Here is a 13,675-nt window from a genome sequence, read left to right as displayed (position 1 = left end):
ATTTGGTTCCTAGTCCTAGGTTTCTTTCTAGTCATACACACTAGACAATCTAAACGTATCAGCTGAGGGTAGGCACTGGCACAAGATTTTTACTTAAGTGCATGCACAGGTTCTTACCTTTCATCTTTAATACCCATCCCCTGGGATACAACTAGCACTCTCTTTGACAACCTCCCCAACAACAACGCCAAAATGTTGAGCCAATTAATTATTCCTAAAAGGACCAACTAACTACTACACATTAATTTATCAACCCAAGGTTTCATTTTTCTGTTTCAAGGTTATCAACACATTTTATGCAAGAGAAATGTGGATATGACTAGTTACTATGATCCTATTGAAAAGAAAAGCTGCAATATCAAAGGAATCAACTCAAGATGCAATCTCTAATTATCACAAACTATTCAAAACATTAACTTCTACAGGCTTTAGAAGGAAACAACAAAAGGAAACATTTTGAACATCAAGTTGTTTCTTAGGGAACAAAAAATAATTAGTAGAAAGAAAACACTACAAAATCTTAAGGTTGCAAATGATTAAGCAAATAGTATAGAAATCTATGACAATCTATAGGAAACAAAAAGAAAGAACACTACTCTTAACATATTAACTACAACAAATATATTCTATAGCAATTTCAATAAACCTGATTCAAAATAGAGCACTTAATGTAACAAGCAAGAAGCAATAAATTAAGAACAATTACGCAATAGAAATAGCTAGAACATGAGAATGAAGCACCAATTTAATGATACAAGAGAACACAACGTTGTTTTTAGGATCGAACCCAAATCCGGAATCAAACTACCTTATGAAGAAATCAACACAGTGGACTAAATTTCAATACTAAACACTTCCATTCGATTGCAAAGAACCAGTTAAAATTAATGTATTTGCAAGCCTGAGCTTGTGTGAAAAATAATATTAGAACCTTGAACAAACGTTTCGAGGCTTAATGCCAATTTTTATATCGTACCAGTAAAATATAAAAATCAGACAATCTATTTTTAATAATGAGTGACCCTGGGAATCTAAAGATTCTCAAGATGCTCATTTAAGCTACAAATATCTTAATGCATCCGAAAGGCCAGGTCGAAAGTCAAATTTTAACTAATTCGTTCTAAACAGAGTGTAACAACCTAATTCTTATGTGATATCCCATGATCATTCTAGGAAGCAGCATCAAATATCAATGTATCTGTTAAACACACACATGGCAGAGGAAAAATAGGAAAGATAAAACATTAGATTCCCTTTCTTATTCAAAATGATACATATTTATAATACATAGGATTGACCCATGGTTTCATATTCCAAGTGGTCCCTTGGACTCCTTTTGGTTGTTCAGCGTCCACACCAACCCTTAGAGGATTAGGTGTCCAACATTCCCCCCCTTAATCCGAAGGGTTATATATGAGTCCAAGAAGAGAGATGTAACACAAAATGTGCAAAAAATGCATGGCAACACTAGGCTGAATGTGCTCTCTGAAATGTTGGTATAAATGGCGGTGGTTTAAGGATGACCACCAACACTGGAATGCTTAGTGCAGTTCCCAGAACTCTTCCAAGTCTGGCATGAAGCTGAGGTCTTCTACTAGAGGAAGTGCTCCTGATTTTTTGAAGAGGGAAACCTTCAACCAATAAAGGGAGGTCTCACCCTGCATAAAAGGGATAACCTCAACCTGAAAAGGAATGTCGCAACTTGTGATGGTTTAAGGATGACCAACAACTCTGGAATGCTTAATGCAATTCCTAGAACTCTTCTAAAACTGGAAAGAAGTTGAATTCTTATACTAGAGGAAGTGTCCCCAATTATTTGAAGAGGTATCGCCGACTAAAGGCATGCTCAGGGGCATCTTTGTCTCTGGCTACAACTCTGAATCTGGTATGGCAGGTTGTGGCTCAGGCTCTCTTGATGTGGCTTTGAAGCTTGTAGATGACCATCATTTCCCCCCCTATCAGATACAAGGTGAGATGATGGGGAAAACTCAACTGCAAGACTTTTCAATACTCTAGAACAAGTTCTAACATATGACTGGAAAATCTTCTTGGCTGTTGATGCCCATTGCCAAGAAGCGATCCATCCAAGATGAATCTTTGTTCTTGCAGGAGGTTTGTTTTTGAAGCATATGTTTGAAGAATGACTGGTTTTATGACAGTTATTACATGGATGAAGACCAAAATAGTGATCTTTCATATGGCCAACTCGGTCACAGTGTTGGCATTTCACAATCTATTGTTGTTGTTGTGGAAGAGGAGCAGAATCTAGAACAGTTGAAGGTGAATTGTCATGAAGGAATCTAGCACTCTGAAACTGAATGGGCTTTGAGTAATTTGGAATGTGAAAGGACACATCCTTGCCATATCCAAGACTAGTTTTGTGTTTGTTATGGACAAGCTCTTCCCAAGGTCTGATGACCAACTTGGGAAGTGCAGACTGAATTTCTGCATCTGTATGTACAATTGTTGCTTCATTGGGTACTAAATCTGAATGAACTGTAACATTATTGACTTGCTATTAATGGGTTGTTGTCTTAATGTTCTGAACAGAAATAGGTTCAAAATGACGACTCCATTATTGTAATTCTGCTTATTGTAGCTGAGATTCAAGCTGCAAAAAATCAATCTTCTCTTGTGTATGTTGCAAGCAAGTTTGAATGTTAAAAAGAGTTTCCTTACTAACTTTTACCATCCCATCAATAGTGGAATAGATTAGACTATTCAATAACTATAATGCATCATCAATTTTCTCCATTTCATAACAATGTTGCATGGATATCTCACACAATGCCAAATAACTATGACTTTAAAGAATATAAACAGTTCCCAATGCTTATGAACATTGAACTCTTTCGTTCCCAAAAATCCTCTAGCATATTCACTTTCAAAGCAGAAATGATGGCTATCAAAACTTCAACAACTATTGCACCATGTCATGGACATGACTGAATGCTCATATATAGAAATGATTTGAAGGGTACGAACCAATATTCTCTGAACTTGCCACTTTCTTCAAAGAAAACAATCTGTTGTCAATACTCATATAAATGTGACAATCATTAGAGATGTAGGCCTCATGAAAATTCTGACTACTTTTGGAATAGTATTGAGAGATTGGTAAAGGATGAGTTATGCAAGTTTGTTGTTGCAATTTCACATTGTAGGCAAACACTTAAATTTTGTTGCTTCGTTGTACTTGAATAGACTAAGGAAGTTGTTGTTGAAACCCAACAAGACATCCACATTACAGTCAGTCCTATGTTGGATAGTGGAACACGAGGCTGCTCCTTCATTGCATTCTAGCTACAAAGTTTCTCTTTCAATATAATGACCCAGCATTATGCTTTGACACGGTTGTTGATAGCTTAGCAATACAGATGTGAATTCCATTGTTCCGGCTTCTTTCATTGATAAGCCTCAGCTGGAAACTGGTGACAAAACTATAATTCCTCTGTAAGCTCTTGATCGTCTGGCATCTCTGCACATAGATTATCCAATGCTTTTCAAGCATCATACTCCAGTAACACAGCGTACATCACACTGTGGAGTACTTGAGTTTATTGCTGAGGAGGGCATGATTTATATGCCATATTGGATGATGGAAAATATGCTTTTAAAAAAGGGTGATACAGTAGAAGTGAAAAATGCCACCCTTCCAAAAGGGACATATGTCAAACTGCAACCCCATACAAAGGATTTTCTCGACATATCTAATCCTAAAGCAGTGTTGGAGACTAGTTTGAGGAACTTCTCCTGCTTGACCACAGGTGATGGTAGCTTATAACAACAAGAAATACTATATAGACATAGTCGAGGAAAAACCAGCTTCTGTCATAACTTTTATTGAGATAGATTGTGAGGTGGATTTTTCTCCTCCTCTTGATTACAAAGAACCAGAAAGAGTTCCAGCCAAACCTGCTCCTTCTACAAGCACAACAGCATCTGAAGAGGAATCAAAAGATGTGGCAGAACCGAAATTTAGTCCCTTCACTAGAGTTGGAAGGCGTCTGGATGGGAAACCATCGACTTCCTCTGGGAGGTTAGAAACAATATCCCATCTTACAAACAATAAAACATCAAGGCTTGGCTCTTCTTTGGGTGCTTCACAATGCCGTCCATTAGGAAAGCTTGTATTTGGCTCAGGCACGAGTAATATTCCAGCCGATGCTTCTGATACTTATAAGGAAACCGTGAAGGAGATCAAACAGGAGGTACCAAAGGAAGAACCAAAGTTCAAGGCATATACCGGTAAAAAATATTCATTGAACGATTGAAAAGCTCCGCTTCTCAATTTTGTGTGCTGTGAAACAACAGAGTGAAAAGACTGAGCACATTCAGAATGGCAGGACAAAAATGGCACAAATAATGATGAGTGAGGGAGCGTTTCTCTGTGCAGTAATGAAATAGGAGAATATATGGGCCAGAAGGTCAGAACTGATTGGTAGTGTGGAAGAGAAGGCAAAAATACGTTATGCAAAGGATTGTCAGACACCTCTAAGAAATCTAGATCATAGGAAACTCAGACCTGCAGACTTGACGCTCAACCAAATGCATACAAACATATTCAGTGCATGAAGCCTTGTACAACAACTTTGGAATCCATTTTGGAACAAATCGTTGAACATTTGAATCGATAAAAGCCAATACAACTACTGCAAATAACACAATGGTCAGACTTCAATGTTTCTGCAATCTAAAATTCAAGAGTAACGTTCTTGCAGGAGGAATGTACATTTTCTATTTGGGGAAGTGTGCGCAGATAATTCAGCTTTAGTTTAGCTGAGATGACATTCAAAAGTGCAACACTAAAAGCACAAAGTTGATGGATATAATTTCAGTCACGCAACAATAAAATATGTAGTGTAGCAAGATGACCAAAAATGCAGCAAAATTGATAGGTAAAGAAAGACCACAAAAACCAAATTTAAGCAAGGCAGGAGAATGCCCGCTCTGATACCATGTTAAACACACACATGGCAGAGGAAAAATAGGAAAGAGAAAACATTAGATTCCCTTTCTTATTCACAATGATACATATTTATTATACATAGGAGTGACCCTTGTTTCATATTCCAAGTGGTCCCTTGGACTCCTTTTGGTTGTTCAACTTCGACACCAACCCTTAGAGGATTAGGTGTCCAACAATATTAATATATTCTTGTCCAATAATGAAGATCCATTTGCTAGGAAATAACACTTTAATGATTGAATCTGTTCATAAAATAATAAAATGATAAATGCATATAAAATACTACTAAAATCCATACTACACAAATTAGCATAGCCTAATTACAAGAAATAGTTGGAAAATAATATGAAAATTAAGAAGTAAGGCAAGGAAATATGACAATTATGAGGCCCAATACCCATTCTATAACCAACTATACTTAAACAATATAAACAATATCCATTATAAATCAAAAGTCAACAATGTCATAACAAATAACAATCACTTTCACACATAATGTCTAAACAAAATAATTGATAAATAGTTAATAATAGCTTGGAGAAAAGTGAGTATTATGCCTTTAAATCCCTCCATACCAACGAAGGCCCTGAATCCTTTTGGAATTAACCAACCATTTAATAAGAAAGAATGTCCAATTACCAATCATTACCAATGATTGTTCTTCTTTTAAAATAAATAGCCTTTCTCAAGGCCACCTCTTTGGCCTTAGGAGATTAGATGGACTTTTTTCGTAATATATATGTCGATCACTTCTTATGTGGGGCATGTGTCATGGAATTACATTGTAAGCACATGAGTCAAAATATAGTGAACAAAGTTGTGTGATGGACTATGCAGCGATGAAGTGATATTCTTAACCCAGTATCAATATTATTATATTGTGTTTGTTATCATCAAGACAATGCCAATTAAATAAGATCACAATGAAAATAGGGACACTAGAAATAGGCTATTTACCAGGGAAAAACCCCTCCATAGGGGAAAACCCAAAAAATTCTCTTCTTATAGATTCTCAAGGAAGACTTCCAAACCTTTGATCTAAACAACTCACCAAGTGATAGGCCAACCACCCAAATAACAATGCTTCTCTCTTCAACTCGAACTACTCCTCTTTTCTAGGTCAAAATATGAACCAAAGTAACTTCCCTTCTCACACGTGCGAGCTTGCCAAAACAAGAAAAGATGCCTAAAACAAAATAAGAAGCCTTCTCTTCTTCCTCACTGATTTTCTCCTCTTCTTCGCTCTAATTTATCTCATACTTATCAAGAGATGTGAACTTGATTAGTGTCTTTGGAGGTCGAATGAATCTTCTATATATAACCTCTTGGTGTGGTGCAACTGCCTTCTTGTGGGGCTAACTTGGTGGGTTGGCCGACCCATCACTTGGTGGTTTATAATCCTTTTACATTGATCCTAGAGCCCTCCAAGGGACTTTACATCATGACCTTGACCTAGACCTTTTCAAAACCCTAGGGAACACAATGGGTGCCAAAACTAATAAAATAATCAATGGGAAAGAAACCCATTCTTCAATAAATAATTTTTCTTTTGCAAAATATAATTTTCTTTTTCTTTTTCTTTGAAAATTACATCAATTCATGGTACATAAACAATTATGAAGACCGAAGCTAGTTATCATTTTCAACACCTTCAAATTGTATAGGGAAAGAACCTCTGTAAAAATAAGTATGAGGATCATGGCCACAAAAATCTTTGGCTACTATGCATTTGCTCTGTAACCAAAAGAAAAAGTATCCATAAGTGAGAGAACATATAATAGATTTAATTTTAATACAACTGTCAATTCTCCTCACCTATTCTATTTTAGTATTAGGTACACATGCACAAGCGAAATGAGAATTGCTTTCTAGCATCACATAGACATTCAAATTGTGGCAGTAAAAACAAAATTCTAATGCAAATTTGGATAGAATTTGATCTTGTTTTACGTGTTATTAATTTTAAAGACAGAAAATGGATGATTGACATATTGACAAAAGAGTCAAGCATGAAGCCCATGTTTTTTAAAATTTTATTTTTTAAAGTTTCTTTCTTCTTTTGATCAATATATAATAATTACATTATGACAAGAGGAAAATAACAATTATGAAGAATGAAACTAGTTACATTCCCCAACAGATAGGGTCATGTTGATTCAACTACACCATATGAGCAACACCAATTATGTTTCCATTTTGAGTTTCGGACAAAGTTTCATTTGATACACAATGACAACAAGAGAACTATGGTTCATGATATATGTTGCATGATGAGATAGTCCAGTCCTCCAAGTGTAGTGAAACAAGATCTCCAAGGGAAGTGAAACAAGATCTCTTCAAGATGATGGATCTTCTAACCTTTCATGCTCACCAAGGCAACCTGCAACACCTCTTTCAATTTTGGACCTCAAAAAATCCTAGAAACCCTAGGGTATTCACATGTGTCAACATAATTAGAAGACAAATTACAAAATTTCAAAATCTTGATGTGTCTCTCAATAGGTTGAAGATCCACCTTTAAATATCCTTTCCAAGAGGCTCCATTAGCCCTCTCTAGGCTGAGTTTTCCTTGGCTTGTGGACTTCGTTTTAGGAGCCTTCTAGACATTTCTAATTGCAAAATATTTTTTCTTTCCTTTATACAAATTCCCAAAAGGGTCTTTTAAAAATATGACAATGACTCTTGACTCATGAAAAACCCTAGGATCATTCAATGGATGCTTTACCTAATGACAAAGTGACTTCAGAATTAAACATGTGCTTTACAAAACTCATTTTCTTTCTTCTTTTGAGAGATACATAAGAATTACATCATGACATGAGTCAAGTGACAATTATGAAGATAGAGACTAGTTACATTCTTCAACATATCAAAGTATGTGGGTAAGTTTTGTAATGGAAGATTAAATTCTATTAGATTATTTTGAGTTCTCAAGTTATAGAGTGAACTCATTGGTTAGGATGAATAGCTTCACAAGTTCTTGTGTTTTTAATATTACTTGAATATTTTAAACGCAAAGAACTTCCTTGTAACTCACTTGTACTATTATAATTTTCTTGTGCTTCTGTTAATACATTTCTCAACATCCCTTATGACACTCGCTAGTAGTTTCTCTCATTTGATGGATTGTTATAGGATGTTCAACCAAACAGGTATTTGTCACATCTATATTCATCGAGTGACGAAAATTTAGGTAGGATAGAAGAATAATCCGGGTGGATATTGGTGGAAAACCACCTATTCCACTTGGAACCCACTATTGTTTCTTTTTAGTTTCCTTAAATTGTAGCACAACTTACTATTTTTGGAAGTTTTTTGGGTACTAAACTTTTGAAGTCGTTTTGAGGGACTAAAAAGCGTTTTTATGGAAAATGGAGAGACTTAGAAAGTCCAAAACCATTTTTCTTGTTTTTTTTGCGACCCTCTCTTTCAGTTCTTTGAAACGGGGTATTAGGATAGCCAAACAGAGATTGTATGCCAAAGTTATGACTCCCGGAAGTTGATATACCAATTTACCCAAATGAGGCCCACAGTTCTAGCGCTTCATCTCCTAGGGTTAGGTTTTTGGATGTTTAGGGTTTTTCAATGTTTCTCAATAATAAATAGGTCTTTGAGCCTCATTGAAACATAGTTCAGAGGCATGTATCCACCACATCTCTTCTCAAAGATAAGCTACCATTGCCCAAACTAGTTTATTTGTATTTCTATATGTATGCATATTTCAGTTCTTTGATATTAATGAAATGAAGTTTTATTTCTATTGCATCTATGTGTATATGGGTATTTTTGTATTTTGTTGCATTCCTGCATAAGTCTGGATCAGTGGTATCAGAGCGGTCTACTCTTTCTCTGTTTTTCTTTGCATGTCCCTAATGAGGTCAGGGTATAAGGAGTCAGGGCTCGATCTGGTTGAACCTTTTCAAGAGCAGCCTCACAAAACCTGATGACCTCCCATGGCAGAAGAAAATAAAGACGAGGGGCAGAAGATCCTTTCAAAATACTGCTCAAGGAAGCCCTCGATAAACAAAGGAACACGATGATGGATAAATTTTCCCAAATCCTTCGACATCTACCCACAAGAAAGACATCTTCATCCAGTATCCACTCTGGAGGTGCCACTCCTTTTAAGGTACAATTTAACTTTAATATTCCCATATTTGAGGGCCAGATAGATGCAAACGCCGTAAATAAATGGTTAAATTTGTTGGAAGGATATTTTTTAGTTCATAGCTTTTCCAATTAGGAAAATATTACTTTTGTACTTCTCAAAATCACCCCACACGTTAAGGACTAGTGGGAAACCTACTGTGAACAAAAGGACAAGAGGGAATCCTCACTATTTTCAGTTGCACCCACTTGGAATTCTTTCTAAAACGCCATCAAGGAACAATATTACCCTGTCGGGGGCTATGAAGATAAATACATAAAGTCGACCACGCTACGGCAGGGAAGGGACCAAGATGTGCCGGATTTTACAAATGTTTTCCATACCCTTTGCACGAAGATGGGTATCAAGGATTCTGAGTGGCATTTGGTACTCAAGTACCACAGTTATCTACTCAAGTACATATAGGATGACATGGGTTTCCTCGACACTCCTCGCTTAGTACGACATACAGATACACTATCAAGATTGAGAAGAAGTTTAAACAGAAGAATAGATACTATGGATATGTGAATCCGAAGCAAGGAAAAGGCGCCCCGAAACCACAAAGCAAAGGACAAAGTCAAGGTGGGGCAACCGAGGACAACCCGTCGAAGCCACAAGTAAATAACAACACCACGAAGACAAAGAATTCCATGGGAAAATGATGTGAGTTCCATAAGAGCTCCACTCACAACACAAGTGAGTGTTGGGCCAAGAAGTCACTGGTGGTCAAGATAAAGGCTTCTGAATCAGATGCATGTTCTGACTCCAAGTCGAAACATTACAAGGGAAATGACAAAGGGAAGAAAACCATTGATGTGGATCCTAGTGCCACCGTGGCCACCACTAGGATCCAGAAGAATGATCCTAAAGATCCAGAGGAGGGGGAACACCTCTTCCACTCACAAATGTGGGTGAAGGGTTCTCCGTTGTAGTTCATTATGATAGTAGGAGCCAAAATAACCTCATTTTAGCAGAGGTCATGAAACGGCTGGGCCTATTGAATACATCACATCCACAGTCGTATACCATTAAGTGGCTTCACCAAGGATGAGATCTTTGCGTCAGCCAGCAATGTCGCCTTCCCTACAGCATCAAGCCCTTCACAGATGAGATACTATGTGATGTTTCTCCTCTTGAAATTTGTGATGTATTATTAGGAAAACCATACTTGTGGAAGTGACATATTGTATATGAGTCTAGACCTTGCTCTGCAATTATTAATTTGGGTGATAAGTTGTACAAGATACCAGAGGTAGCCCCGCCTACCACCATCTCTTTGATCACTACAAATAAATGCAGTAAGATCATTTCCCAGACCAAGAAATTTGTTTTCCTTATGATTCACCCTCAGGGAAAGAAGAAGGTTGTGGCCATGACTTCCAAACATGGCTCCTTCGCACAGCAGTAGCATATGGAAAAGGTTGTGGACGAGTACAAGGACATTTTCACCTCAGCTATAGGGGTACCTCTACACTATCAGGTCAAGCACTCCATCGATCTGAACCCGAGCACACAATTACCCAATGGACTAATCTATCGATGCTCTGTTCTATAAAACGATGAGATCAAGAGGCAGATTCAAGAGTTGTTGCAAAAAGGGCACATTAGACCAGCTCATCACCCTACGAGAGCCTGATTTTATTGGTATAGAAGAAGGACTGGACTTGAAGACTTTGTATTGACTATCAGGTGGTGAACAAGATCACTGTCCCGAATAGGTACCCAATCCCACGGACTGATGACCTTTTGGACTAGCTCAAGGGGGTCAAATATTTCAGCAAGATTGACTTGAAGTTTGGTTATCACCAGGTGTCTATCAAACCCTCCTATGTGTGGAAGACTGTCTTCAAATCCAAGGAGGGTCTTTTTGAATGATTGGTCATGCCTTTTGTGTTGATGAATGCCCCCGCAACCTTCATGAGATTAACGGATGGCATCTTGCAACCCTTCACCAATGAATTCATGGTGGTGTGCTTAGATGACATCTTAATCTTTAGCCAAAGTTGGGAAGAGCACCTCCACCATATTTGATAGGTCCTTCAAACCCTGCGACAACACAAGTTGTGTGCCAATTTGGAGAAATGCACTTTTGGCATGACCAAGGTTCAATATCTGGGGTGCATCATTGATGAGAATGGTGTGCATGTGGAGCCATCCAAGGTACAAGTCATTTGGGATTGGCCAGCCCCAACTACTATAACACAATTTTTTGGGTCTTGCCAATTTCTATCGCAGGTTCATGTTGGGATTCTCTCATATCACTTAGCCTTTAAGTCAAGTCACCAAGGGTGGAGATAAAGAAAATTTCTTTTTGTCTGAATCCTAACAGAATGTGTTTTCCAAGTTGAAGCATCGCCTCTGCTCTGCACTAGTGCTCACATTACCAGATCTACAACAACCATTTGAGATCAATACAGATGCCTCCGACTATGTTATTGGTGAAGTTCTTACTCAGCAGGGGCATCTAGTGGCATATCATAGTGATAAGCTTTCAGACATTGTCTGAAAGTATTCCACCTATGAAAAAGAGATGTATTCCATTGTGCAGGCATGCCGAAAATGGAAGCATTACATTCTAGGGAAGGAAACGATCATCCACATAGACCGTCGACCCTTGCAGTTCATACAGACACAAGGGAAGTTGCAAAACGATCTCCATCATAAATGGTCCACATACCTGCAACAATTCCATTTGAACATTAAGTACAAGAAGGGAAACACCAACAATGTTGCAGACAGCCTCAGACGAACACTGGTCATGGTGCTAACAACTTTTCTCGACTCTTGTGGGCACAAGACTGCAGGGTGGCCGCATCTTTACAAGAGCAATCCAAAATTCAGTAGAACATACTAAACACTCCTGGAAGGTAAGAAAGTTCCAAATTTTCAGCTCCAGGATGCATTGTTATGCCACTTGGGAAAAATATGTCTTCCTTCAAGCGAGTGTGCCAAGATGATTTGGGAGGCACACTATAGTTGGGTCTCTAGAAATCTCGGGGTAAAGAAAATAGTGGTTGCGCTAAAGAAGTATTTTTTATCAACCAAACGTTCAACGAGATGTTGGGAAGTACATCAAATCCTACACTTCTTGCACCATTGGAACAACGACCATCAAGAAGCAATGCCTATATACTCCTATGTCTACTCCTCATCGACCTTGGGAATCCATCTCCATTGATTAGATTTCGGGCCTTCCTTCTACTAATCATGGCAACGACTGCATTTTTGTGATCATCGACAGATTTTTTAAGATAGCAATTATGGCGACATGAAAGAAGAGTATCACAGCAGAAGCCACAACTAAGCTCTTCTTTGAAAGACTGTGGGTATATTTTGGGATCCCATATTCCATTATCTCAGATCAGGACAACAGGTTCCTAAGTACATTTTGGTCAAGTCTCTGGTCAACGTTGGATACAAAGCTCAATAAGTCCATGACTTTACACCCCCAAACCGATGGTCAAACATAGGTCGTCAACAGGATTATCATACACATTTTGTGTATGTACACCTTGAAGCATCCACGCACATGGGATGAAATCCTCCCCTATGTCTAGAAAAGCTACAACAGAACTCTCCATAGCTCAACTAGCCACAGACCCTTTCAGGTGGGGTTGGGATTCCAACCACTATGGCCATATCATTTGTAGCTACTCAGGTATATTCGGTTCATGTTCAATCCAAAGGTGACAGGTTTAACAACTTCATTGAGTGCATTCATCACATCCATCAACAGGTCCATGACATATTGGATAGTGCCAATGTTATGAACAAGCAGCACCATTATTAGCATCGAGCGTCACATAAGTTCCAGGTGGGCGACAAAGTTTGGTTACATTTTTAGAAGGACCGCCTCACTAAGCCCCATCGCCAGCTTCACCCACTTTGATATGAGCCTTACACCATCACTAAGGCTATAGGGAACAATGCTTTTGAGCTCAACATTCCACCATTCCTTGCCCTGCACCGAGTGTTCAGTGTGAACCAACTTCGACCATACTTTCCACCATTACTGGACATATCAGACATTGAAGAACAACTCACACCAACAGAGTTAAACCCAGACTGCATGGAACAGGCCAAAACTGATCAGACCATGGACACACAAATCAATAACACTCGCCAGCAGAAGATCCAACTATATCGGGTTGTCAAAGCTAGCCAACTCCTGTAGCAAGGCAAGTGGCTCACTAGGGACCATGTTGAACAGAAGTTTCCCCATCTCATGGAGGCACTCAAAGCAACGGGGACCATTGCTTCCTAAGGGGGTAGGATTAATACAGGTGGATATTAGTGGCCACTCGCCTATTCCACTTGGACCCCCACCATTTTTTCTTTTCAGTTTACTTAAATTGTAGCACAACTTACTATTTTTGGCAAATTTTTGGGTCCTAAACTTCCAGAGCCATTTTGAGAGACTAAAAGACATTTTTAGGGAAAACGAAGAAACTGGAAAAGTCATAAACCATTTACTTGTTTGTTTTTGGCCTCCTCTTTGAAATCTTTCAAACGATGTATTATGATAGCCAAATGAGATCATATGCCAAAGTTAGAAC

At 38.2% G+C, this 13,675-nt stretch overlaps 1 pseudogene; it reads left to right on the top strand.

Annotated features, from left to right (window-relative positions):
- The window catches only part of LOC149168839 (ubiquitin fusion degradation protein 1 C-like), a 119,229-nt pseudogene extending 114,955 nt beyond the window's left edge, over window positions 1-4,274 (top strand).
- Window positions 4,275-13,675: the final 9,401 nt, after the last annotated feature.

Source organism: Pinus tabuliformis, chromosome 4_2 (assembly GCF_031772625.1).
Source record: "Pinus tabuliformis cultivar Carrire ecotype Pingquan chromosome 4_2, CPIR1, whole genome shotgun sequence".
Taxonomy (NCBI): domain Eukaryota; kingdom Viridiplantae; phylum Streptophyta; class Pinopsida; order Pinales; family Pinaceae; genus Pinus; species Pinus tabuliformis.
The sequence above is the reverse complement of the archived record's forward strand: the minus strand, read 5'-3'. Positions and strand labels throughout refer to the sequence as shown.